General features: G+C 28.3%; 1 long non-coding RNA gene across 1 annotated transcript; it reads right to left on the bottom strand.

Annotated features, from left to right (window-relative positions):
- Nucleotides 1-2422: 2422 nt before the first annotated feature.
- On the bottom strand, nucleotides 2423-3348 carry LOC126683067 (uncharacterized). Its single transcript, XR_007641595.2, has 2 exons — nucleotides 2850-3348; nucleotides 2423-2694 (listed from the first exon to the last, which is right to left on the bottom strand). It is a non-coding gene; the product is annotated as an uncharacterized LOC126683067 (long non-coding RNA).
- Nucleotides 3349-12829: the final 9481 nt, after the last annotated feature.

Below are 12829 nucleotides of genomic sequence, written 5' to 3'. Positions count from 1 at the left end.
AATTGGAATCCCCAAAGAATGACCATGTGAAGGTGAATGTGGGTGTTGGTAAGATTCCAGAACTGTTGTTTCATCATCTTACCATTTTCAAAAGTTTATAGAGAGGCTTAATATGTTATTGGTTAACTTTTGAATTCATAATAAGGATTATGTACATATTTTATGCAGGAAATGATTAGTGTATCTGTTTTCTACATTCTTGGAGACTTAAAGTGATAAATTGAAGTGACTAATGTTCCTTCTTTATGCAGGAAATGATTAATGTATATCGTTGTGCATTAATGGTTATTAAAATGGTAGCATTAATGGTTATTAAAATGGTAAATTGAAAACCAATGGGAGTTGGTACAAGTGGTAAGCGGCTTGGTATCGCTTAAGCAAGGTCTCGGGTTCGAGTCCTTGTGAATGCAGAAAATTCCCACTGGAAGACTCACCCACCATGCCAGGTGCGCGACACGGGTCGGATCCGGATTAGTCAAGGCGAAGCCTTGGAAACCGGATGGGCTTACCAAAAAAAAAATGGTAAATTGAAAGTTTTAAGCTTTCACTTTATGATTATATCTATATGGTTTCATTACATCTATTGTGATACAACATTTGAGAAAAGAGAAAGTGGCCTGAGATTACTGCATGACAAAAATATATATTAAAAATGAAAAATACATAACTTTGGAATTACTCAAACATTAAAAGAGGTGAAAAAATAGTTTCAATGTATATTAAAATAAAAAATTATTAAATTGATTACAAATTAAATATCTTTTTTAAGTTAAATGTATTTAATATTGGGTTAATTGCAAATTAATACACGGACTTTACCCTAATTCGCAATTACAACACGAACTTTGAAACTTGGCAATTTAATACACCAATTTTTATTTTTTTGGCAAATTAGTACACCGACCAATCCTACAACAACACGTGGCTGTATATGACAATGTCCACGTTAGTATTTTTCCAGTTCGGTGTATCAATTCGCCAAAAAATAAAAATCGGTGTACCAATTTGCCAAATTTTAAAGTTCGTGTTGTAATTGCAAATTGAGGTAAAGTTTGTGTATTAATTTGCAATTAACTCTTTAATATTCTATAAAATCGAAAATCTACCGGATGTGAACTGTATGTAAACCTATATCAACTGAACTATTTTAATTCAATTTTTAATAAAATTTATCTTACTGCTCTTTACAATCTTAAATATATCTTATATAAAGAGAATTTTAATATTTAGTGTAATATACAATTGAATATCTCTTTTAAGTAATATATTTGACAGTCTATAAAACTGAAAATTAACCTGATGTGAACAGGATGTGAACCTATATCAACTGAACTATCTTAAATCAGTTTTTAATAAAACTTATCCTATTACTCTTTACAATATTAAATGACATTTTATATAGAGAGAAATTTGAAATTTAGTGTAATAACAAATTGAATATCTCTTTTAAGTGAAATATATTTGATAGTATATAAGATCAAAAATTAACGTGATGTGAACTGGATGTGAACCTATATGAACTGAACTACCTTAATTCAATTTTTAATAAAATTTGTGTTCCTGCTCTTTACAATCTTAAATAAAATTTTATAAATAGAATTTTGAGATTTAATATAATATACAAATTGATTCAATCTCTTTTAAATGAAATATATTTGATAGTTTATAAAACCAAAAATCAACCTAATGTGAACTACCTTAATTAAATTTTTAATAAAATTTATCTTCCTACTCTTCACAATCTTAAATGACATTTTATATAAATAGAATTTTGAGATTTAGTGTAATATACATATTGAATATCTCTTTTAAATGAAATATATTTGACAGTTTATAAAACTAAAAATTAACCTGATGTGAACCGGATGTGAACCTATATCAACTGAACTAGATTAATTCAGTTTTTAGTAAAATTTGTCTTACTACCCTTTACAATCTCCATGTCCTTTTCTTTCCGATCATTTTAATTTCAATTGTTTGTTTTACAAATTGGATAATTTATCCTTATCAAAATAAATAAAAATATACTAGTTAGTAATTGTAAATTCGAAATCAATTTGAAGTAAAATATGTACCGACTAGAAGTGAAGTAGAAGTAAACTTCAAATGAACTAGAAGTAAATTTTATTATCTAAAACCAAATATCAAATTAGAATCATATCTTCTTTAAATTTAATTATAAATTTACATTCAGTTTGCATTGAGTTGATGTATAATTACTTTAAAGTACATTTTACAAACAAGTACAAAGAAGTTGCACATGCCAAAGTTAAACACAGAAATTGGTCATTAGCTGCATAACCTGGAAATAAGTAAAATAAAAAAAAACTATATTACAAAACATGTGTAAAGCAATTAATTTTAGAGAACAATCTAACAATAAACAAATTTTGATATATCTAAGTAAAAGTATTTCCTATCATTAACAAAAAAAATGAAATCATTGATTATTAGTTCTTGCAAACATTCTATTCAATAAACAATTGACATATTAGTTTATTTGCACCCGACAAATATAATTCTCACTAGCATTCTTTAATTAATCAAAACTTTATGAGTCTTCTCCATGACCAATAGTTTGTAATGTTTCCATCATATAATTTACAAGTTGGTTCGGCCAAAATTTGCACTTTGGTCTTCAATTTGTTGATGTCTGCAACTCATCTTGCATTGAGTCTAAATCAACACCTTCATCTGTTAAATAATATAAGATATTGGCAATCTATATTTCTTTAACAAATTCAGCAGAAATTAATAAGCATTACACCAAGTAGCAGAATGCAGCCTCTAAAAAATGGAAAATATTCATATAAAAAAATGAAAATTGAAATAAATTAATCTAGCAATACCTCTATTGTTGGCTTTTCTCGTTGTAACCGAATATCAATTAATCCAATATTGCAGATTTGAACTAACATATTCACTATCTAGGGCAATAATACCTCAAGTCAACTACTGTTCAAAACCTATCAATTGAAAAGTTGTAGTATGTGGGATTGTGATGGAATTCTTGAATTAAACATACAATTCAAAATGATGAAAAAGACAAATAAATTGAAACATCAATAAACAAAACATTACCAAAATTAATATGATCAGCAGTAGTTGCAATTGTGTAAATGTTCTAGACGAGGTTGCTCGGTTGCCGTTCTACCGGTGATGTTTCTCTATTTAAATTGCTCCGCAATTGACTGAGATTAACATTGAATCAGTGGTTAAATAAAAGAAAAGAAGGAATTAGCTTTGATTTAGGGTAGGATTACAATTTTGGGAAAGAGATTAGGTCTTTTTTTATGTCAGTAATGGCGGTAATTTGAATGTAATTTGAGGTTGAAGAGGAGTGTTAGTTATTTTTCTTCAAAGAAAGATAGCTCTATTGTAAATGACGTATAGAAGGGGCAAAATTGTCCTATTTTATTATAAAATCAGCTTATTTTGGATTATGAGTGAATTGTAAAAATGTTTCTATTTTATTGAGAGATTACTGCAAAAATAAAAAAACTGAGGTAAAAATATTAAACATGACCACTTTTGAGAGATTTGTGTAAATAACCTATAAAGGTTACATATGGCAAATATCGACTCAATGTATCAAATAATCAAAATAGACTTTGTTCAATTGCCTTAATTTCTCAAATTTATCTTTTCATGCTCATATATTTTTTCTAACCACTTTTTTTTTCTTTTCAGAGACTACAAGGCAAAAGTTATACTCCCTCCGTCCCGTAAAGATAGAAAAAGTAGCTACTTTTTTTGTCTTATAAAAATAAAAAAATAATGTTAGTTAACTATAAAATTATTAAAATATCCTAATATCAATATTAATTGATTCAAAGTTCCAATGTATATTTTTTATGCATCTAAAATTCTATTGGCTAATATTTATATAATGTCTTTGGGTTGTGTGAATCACTAATTTATTATGATTTATTTTAAGAAATTAAAAGGACAATTTAAAAAAATTATCACAAATTACCTATAATTAACTATTTTTTTAATTCTTGTAAAAGAGCTACTTTTTCTATCTTTATGGGACGGAGGGAGTACAATTTTCAACTCAAAGAGATATGCATTAATAAACACAAGTTAGAACAACATAGAATCCTTGCATTTATTCCCAAAAATATACTTAATTTTTCAAGTCAAAAAGAGGATAACAAAAAAAGATAAATGTGGTGATAAAACGGGTTTCAATAAACAAAAGGCTTAAGGTCTGAAAAACTACCGACCTTTTAAATATTGGGTCCGGATTAAAGAGTTGTGTCAGCTTAGAGAATATGATTTGAGGAGTTTTGTTTTGAAGAACATTGGTTAAGCTCTGTGTGTGTTTTTTTATAAAGAACTAAAAGCAATTTTGTTTTTACAGATTTAATATCTGTTTAAAAAGTTTTGATACCGGTATGGAAACTATTTCGTAAACAAATGGATTCTCATTTGCAAAATTTATCTTTGGGAAAAACGATGAAATTTTATCAGCTTGATTTAAAAATAGATTTTAAGACTTTTCTAAACGAAAGATTATATAAAAATCATGAATTTATTTTGAAAGTAAATTCGATTATGATTTAAAAAAAAAGATGAGAGAGTTTATTTTGTTGGTACGTTTACGAACAAAGGGATTTTTCAACGGGTTAATTTTTTTCGGTTGAAAATGAAATTAAACTTGAGGTGCTAGTAATTTCAATTTAAAGGCGAATTGTGTTATTATATATTTTGTGTTGCGGAAAGCGTTTTCTATAAAACTTTGTTTGAGCATAACCAATAAACCGATTAGTTGCGATTTGATCTAAATGGTATTCTGTAGGATTCGAGGTTATAGTTGTTTGATCAAAATTTTAGAGGAGGAAACAAAAATTTGTTGTCAGAAGTTTAAGTTATGTATTCTTTAGAATTTTATGTGTTTTCTTACGTCTTAATTCTCGAAGTTGATGATTTGTAAGAATGATCCTAGTTAGTTAAACCAGGACGATTCTAGTGGTATTTAGTTTTAAGCCGTTATTTTGTGAGAGCACATTTGATCTGAATGACATTTTGATTTGCTGTTAAACTTTCTCATTTGAGGTAATTGGTTTTGTGGCTACTATAAGTTTTATTGTGCGTAGGCGCTAGTGGAGTAAGATTCGATTGAATTTTGGGATTGTTCCTACACTTGTCGTGTTGCTTGGTAGTCTGGGAGACTTGATATTTTTCTTTGAAACTTTTCCTCGTGTAGCGTGTTGGTTATGATTTGCTTCGGTTTAACTCTTATCAGTCTTATATATGATAGGATTACCCTTGGGTAGGAGTTTTGTTTAAACTTTTGAGATTGCAGCGATGTTTTTGCTTAGGTGGAATTAAGCGATTTTTTATTTTGTTATCAGTTGAATTGTCCCTCGGTCGTGAGAAATCTTGAAAATCAGAAGTTGTGTTGCGTATATGTTCTTTCGTTCCGTCGAAGATGCGTTACTTCGTATTTGAGTTATATATGAGTTTTACGTATTGTAATTGAGTTTTTTATTACTTGGCTTTGTGGTAAATTCGAGGACGAATTTTTAATAAGTTGGGGAGAATGTAATATCCCGTAAAAAATTTGAAATTTATTTTGCGGGTTTCGTTAATAACTTTGAATCAATTACGTCTTTGAAATTCGTGTTGGGGTATAGTTCGTGGTTCGGTTCGATGGTTGGTGCGATTTAATTTTTTTTTTTTTTTAAAAAAAGAAAAGAAATGTTGAAGGTCTCGTTCGAAACCATGATTCTCGAACGAGACCTTCTTGATTTTTGAAGGTTCTCGTTTGAGAACCAAGGTCTTGAACGAGACCTTAGTCCATCCTTCATACCAGCCTGTGCATGGCTCTTCTACTCCGGATTTCTCTCGATCCTTTCACTATTTTAAAACGTTTTCTAAACAGAAAATCTTCACCACACTTCATACTAACCCTAGCCGTCATCCTTTCCCTTTTTCTCTGCGAAATCACTGATCAAAATCCTTTCTGAAGTTGCTGCCATAGGTAAGCTTTTGAATCCTTTAATCTCAGTTTTAGCTGAAAACGACCTCTCCCTATTTTGATTCGTTCTTGATCGTTTCAGAACCGAAATAAGTTCCGCTTCCTTCCAGTGATAGAAGACTCACGTATCTACAAATCTCAACTTTTCGTTCGTCAAACGGTATGTAAACGAACCCGTATCAATCGCCGCCGTTTTACCATTTTCTGAAAATTTTATGTTTTAAGTTTAATCGACCTCTCTGAAATTTAATTCGTTCCATAGCCGTTCGGAGGTCGAAATCAGTTCTGTTTGTTCTCCGTGATAGTAGACTCATTCATCTACGTTTCTACACCTTCCGTTCGTCAAACGGTACGTAAACGAACTCGTTCTAATCGTCGTCATCTCACCGTTTTATTTTGTCCTTAACTGTGAGTTTGGTCATAAATGCCTCTGCCGATTCATTATTTTCCTTGGTTGTGATTTGGCTACCTTAATGATTTCATTCTCTTGGTTATTGGGTTGTTAATTTCTTAACATTTAACTTGTGATTTTCCATCGTCGTTTCCTTAAATTTTTGGGATATTGATATTCAGTGAGTTTGTAGTTTCTGTCAAATGCTTCTTTTAGAGTCGGCTCTTATCTTTTGTGTGAGCATGACTCTTATAATCTTGTGTTGAAGTTTTGTTTCTTGTTTGATGTGTTATGGCTAAGGAATTGATGATTTTGGAAAGATTTGGTTCTTTGGGTTTTGTTTACTATAATATGTTAGAAATTGTGTTATGAATGTTTGCAGATGACGATGAAGTGGCAGTGGGTGTTTGGGTGTTTTTATAATTGTTGACTAAAGGGCCTTCATGGTCACTGTTTTATTTTGCTTAAAAACCTTTGATTCCTTAACTTATTTATTAACTATGTTATATTGAATTTTTGATTTTAAATCTACAGATTTAGTTTCGAATTTTATTCCGACAATTTAATTATTTATTTTGATTTTAATTACCTTGGGCATTATTATTTTAAATCTAGAATTTATTTTAATCCAATTTTAATTTGTATGATTTTAGACTTAATTAATTATTTTATTATTATGGCAAAATGGGTATTAATAATTAATTATTATTTTGGAGATTTTGGCGTAACGTGCCAATGTGTTTAAATATATATTTTACCTTTAAATATTTATTTACGAAATTGGTTTCGACTTATCACTTAACAATTTAAATAATATTATTTTATAAATTGAAATTTACTTTGGGCATTAATATTTTAAATTTTAATTTATTATAGATTATATATATGATTTTATAAGTGACTATATTAAATGAGAATCGAGGATTTCATTTAATTTAAAAGTTGTCAAAATAATCATATTTATTGTTGGACCTAAAAATAATATTTGAATTATTTAAAAATTAAATTAATAATTATTACTAATTATTATTTAATTAGTAAATTGAGATTTTGGCCTTGCGGGCTAAAGTGATATTTTAGTTTTATTTGGTTATTTAATTATTGGGAATATTTTGGCGATAATTATAATTACTTGGGTTGCAAGCTATTGAGTTCTATTTTGATATTAATTAATATTTTATTTAATATTATAATTATAAACTGTGGTTTATAATTCTGGAATATCAGTTGGGTCGGTTTGGACTTGGGTCACCGACATGTGGGTTTAGTTTGGTAGTTTTGAAAAACTCGGCTAATTACCCATTATTTGAGGAATATATTTTATTTGTCATTTAAATATTATTTTAATAATATTTTCGAATTGGATTTAAGTGCGAACTCAATAGTCTTGAATTATTTACGGCATTATAATTTATTTAAGAATTGTGTTTCTCTGTGATTTATCTGGTTATTAAATTGTGCTAGTCCTACGTGGTGTCTAGTGATCTTAGAGTTAGGGGTCGCTCGGATATTAACCTATTTATTATTTTAGACCCGTCGACTGCTCGTGCTTCGGAGTTTACGCAGGGTTAGCTGTTTGCCAAGATCACGTGGATAAGCAAGCAGTGAGTTTGTAGTGCTATTTACCGCTTTATTAAGTAACGCATCATATTTTAATATTATAAATGCTTTTGAACCGTTTTTACGGATTATGGATCTGGATTGAAACGAGCTGCTCGATAGGCTTGTATCGAGACTGTGTGCACCGGTAAGTACTCTGGGATCGGCAGACTATGGTCTTACTTACGCTGGTATATGACGAGGATTTGTTCCCGTCCACTTTGGGTTTTTCAGTATGTTATGTCATACTTACACTGGGATCATTTCAATACTGTTATTCCATGATCATATATTATATTAGTAAAAAAGGTTTTGATTTAAGGGTCTTAAACTTAATAAATGTAAATAGTATTGCGAACTCATCTCAGTATATCTGACCCCCGTTGTTTTCCCAAATTTTCCTGGTTTATGATTTGAAAGCTGGTCCACTCCGATTCTTTTGAGGTTTTATGTTATTTAAACTACTTCTGTTTTCAAACTTTTAGACCGCAGTAGAACTAGTTAATATATTACATTGTTATAGCACTTTGGGATTGTCGATCTGTTCGATTATTTATTATTGGCATGTTTACTCTGCAATATTTTATTATTATATTTAAGGCATGTTGTTGAGCATTTTGGATATTTAAGTTATTTATATTAGAACTGAAATATAAATTGTTAGACTTAGGTTGGAGTCTCGGTTGCCCCCGAACAGTTTTCTGCAGGTTTAATGTTTATTTGTTTTTCGCAAGGCTTGCTACGGGTTTTGGTACGACTATACCCATACCCTAGCGCCGGTCACGATTCATGAAATTGGGTCGTGACAATTTTTGGCTTTCAATAGCGCTCTAAATTAAAAAAAATTAGATGATTTGATTACTATAAGGCTGAAAATTTTCAAAAAAAACTAAATTTAAAGGTGAAATCATATTCTTTTCTATTGGAAACTTTTAAACAAGTCCTTTAACTTAAAAACAATTCAAATAAGTCCTCGATAAATGAGTTTAATTTGATGATTTATGGTGCTATTGAAAGTTAAAAATACAAAATAGGGTAAAATTGACTGTTTTATAAGGTCGGGGTGCTATTAAAAGCCAAAAATACGAAATAGGGTGCTATTGAAGAAATTACAAGGTGAGGGTGCAATTGAAAAAAATTTAAAAGGTCGGTAGTTTTTCAAACCTTAAATCTAAACAAAAATAGGCTAGGGTTCAAATTGGTAACTCTAAAAGTAAAAAGGTAGACTATTTGAATGGTCTAAAGAATAATTAAATCCTCTCTCATCTCTCTAAACTGTTAATTCTCTCTCATCTCTCTAAACTCTCTCTTTCTTTTCAGAAACCCTAGCCGCAATAAGAGGGAGGTGATTTTGGCCACTTTTTGATTCAAAATCACCTCCCTACCTTCTCGTTTTCTGTTCAAATCTCGTATTTAGTTTATTTTCCGTCAATAATCACAGATCTAAGATCTGTTGGTATTTTTCTTTCTTCCTTTATGGATGTTTTGTCTTCCTTTGTGGAGTTCTGGGTCTTACCCTTTATGGGTTTTGTTATTTCCTTGATGGAATTATCTACGGAGCGTAGATCTGAAGTGCTATCAGTAGAAATCTTATTTTTAATATTCTCTCAATTGGACTCATTCAAAGACCAAAGAGTCGATTTGTGGTTTAAAATAACCTTCGAGTGGAGCGGATGGATCGTCGAGTTGCATATCCAAAGAGCTCCATCAATGCGATTGAAGAAATTAGATATGATTTTCTGTTATTTTACTGATTTTCTATTATTGTACTTCTTGAATGTATTGATTTATTCAATATTTGATCAAGTTGTATTTTTATTTCTCTATTAATGAAATTTTCATTATTCTCAAAAAAAAAGAATAATTAAATCCTAAATATCATTTATCATTTTGAACTATTTGTGCAATTTTACAACAGAGTAAGTTCTAGAGAATATAGACACTCTTCAATTCACACAACGAAAAGAACAAGCACAAAAGATATATATTTTCATAGGCTTAAAAACTCACATAATAAATCGTACACTGCATTAAACATCACCATCAATTGCTCAAATTTTTAAAATGTTGCATTGCTCAATTCTTATTACATGCCAAATTTCACAACAATTACCAAAATACAAGTATTTCATTAAATTTGAATTTTCACCTTAGTCGTAATAATCTATGCCGTCAAAAATAAATAGGAAACACTTAATCACATTCTCAGATTATTGTCATCAATTAAAAATATAATTTAACCAAGAAAGAAAATGCTAAAATTTAATAACATAACACAAACGATTCACTAAAATTAATCAAGTTCCTTTAAATATGAAAAGTATAGAATTAACAAAATTATTAAATAATTTAAGACAAATAATCATAAAAGTGTTAGAGAAATGTTAAATTCTAAACATAGTAAAACTCAAATCGAAGTGTATAGAATAAATTTAACAAGAAATAGTAGACAAAGAAGAGTTTCTTCAAACTTTTCCTTCATTCTCTAGCTTCTCATCTCTTCTCTTATTTGGTGTACAGTGTATTAGAGCATCCACAATACAGTGTCATTTTTTATGCTAAATTTAACATGAAAAAATAACAAAATACTATATTTAGTATAAAATTCTAATTTTATTTTCAATGCAAATTACTAAAAAATGTTATAATTATTTACTATAAAAAATATATATCAACTTTTTGAAAAAAAAAACAATTCAATTATATGTTTTATAAATTATTTTAATATAAATTTTATTTTTCAATTGATATAATAATAAAAATCTTTTTAAAAAAATCATTAAGATAATCGATGGATTATATAAAAATAAATTATTTTATAAATCATTTAATATGTTGGCGTGTGGTCTATTTTTTTAATTAATCAAAATTATAAAAATAAAAAAAAATAAAAAATTAAAATAAATAATGAAATTAAAATAAATAATATAAAAAGAAGTAATAGTAATATAATTAACAATGAATTTTGATTGGTTGTTGAAGTTTAACATATATATTGCTATAGTGGATGCTAAATTTAAGACATGAGATAACATATGCTAAATTTAACACCAAGTATAGCATCGCATTGGAAACTGATTTTAAAGTTCAGTGCCAAATTATAACATGAGCATGGCAATTTAGCATACCGTATACTATCGAATGAATTCTGTTTTTTAAAATCTCCAACTTTTTATCCTTCACACACTTAGGTTGTTAGAGAAATCCTAGGAAAAGATAAATGACCCGAGTGTTAGGGTAAAAATCCAACTCTTCATTAGATTAGCCAAGCTGATTTCAAATTTCAGTTTGCAACAAAAATTCGACTTAGTAGATGACAGAATCTGAGCCAACTTTCTTCATAAGAATTGTAGATCTTTGAACCCTTTAACTGGGGGTTTTTGAATTGGGTCATTCGAACTTCTATAGCATAGGGAAGGATTTCTCCTACCTTATAAATAAGTTAGATATCATTTATGGAAAATTCATATATAAATCCGGTCAATGAATTTTTCATGCACCTATCTAATGAGGTGTTAGAAAATTATATACAATTTTCTCTCTCTTCTCACTATTTTATTTTTCTTCTCATTTCTCTAACACCTCATTGGATGGGTTCATGAATTTTTCATAGATCTAGGTAAGAAATTCCCATCATCTACTTGAATTTCAACATGGTGGTCAAACAATAGAATTAAAAGACATTTTCAATATCATTTCTTAGAAGTTGCATTGAGTGAATTTTTGGAGTTTGGAAAGTAAGATGATTTTTTTTATAATTAATGTCTTTATATCCATTTTATATACAAAGAGACATGATTGTTTTGTTAGTATTACACAATTATATTCGAAAAGAAGATCTAGATGATCAATATTTTATACTTAGATCAGGATATTAATTTTATGCCTCATGATATATTTAATAATTTAAATAAAGATCGATCAAATGAAAGTTGTGAAGAAAAAGAAGCCGTCAAATGAAAATAATAAAAAATCAAATTGATCATAGTTTAATAAGAACAAGAAGTGATTTGTAAGGTAATCTTTATTTATATTTTTAGCATTGAAACATTTAAATTAAATTTTTGAATTATTTATTTATTTATTTATGTACATTTTAAATAGTGTATATCATACAAATGATGTCTATATTCGTCATTTTACTATAAAAAACAACAACTCAATTAAATTTACCAAATATTATGATATATCAGCTACCACCTACTAGCTGCATTGTACAGCCGAAACAAACAAGGCCAGATGGTAAAAGTTGGTAACTGTTTTAAAATTGATGAGTTGAAAATTATTTTTAAATAATTTAAATTTATATTCATTTAATATCTTTTATTCCAAATTGAAGGGTTGAAATAAATTTTTATTAAACTAATTTGTTGTGCACGTGCACTGCACATTGTTTATAATTTTTTTATTTATCAAAATTTATATTTGAATTTGTTGAACACAATGTTTTTAATTATATATGTATCATGATTTACATTAAAAATTGTTGCATGTGTTTTCTCTATTTATATTTATCGTTATGTACATTTGAAATTATTTAAATATAAAACTGAAACATATGAAATTAAATAAATAATATAAATAAGCTAACAAATATGACAATACAAAGACAACAAAATATAAAATGTATTAGTTACATGTGATTTTTTTATATCTATTTCTTACTACCCATAAAATTTAAATTATGTATGTTCGTGAACCTATTTTTTATTATTCATTTAAAATTATACAAAAACTCATTTTCAGATTTCTAAATTGTATTACTTTTGATTACGTAGTTCTTCAACTTAGCAAAAACATATTTTCAAGTCACTAGATGACAACAACAACGCCGTTTAGGGTAAAAAATTGCT

The sequence above is a fragment of the Mercurialis annua genome, linkage group LG5 (assembly GCF_937616625.2).
Source record: "Mercurialis annua linkage group LG5, ddMerAnnu1.2, whole genome shotgun sequence".
NCBI classification, from domain to species: domain Eukaryota; kingdom Viridiplantae; phylum Streptophyta; class Magnoliopsida; order Malpighiales; family Euphorbiaceae; genus Mercurialis; species Mercurialis annua.
The sequence above is the reverse complement of the archived record's forward strand: the minus strand, read 5'-3'. Positions and strand labels throughout refer to the sequence as shown.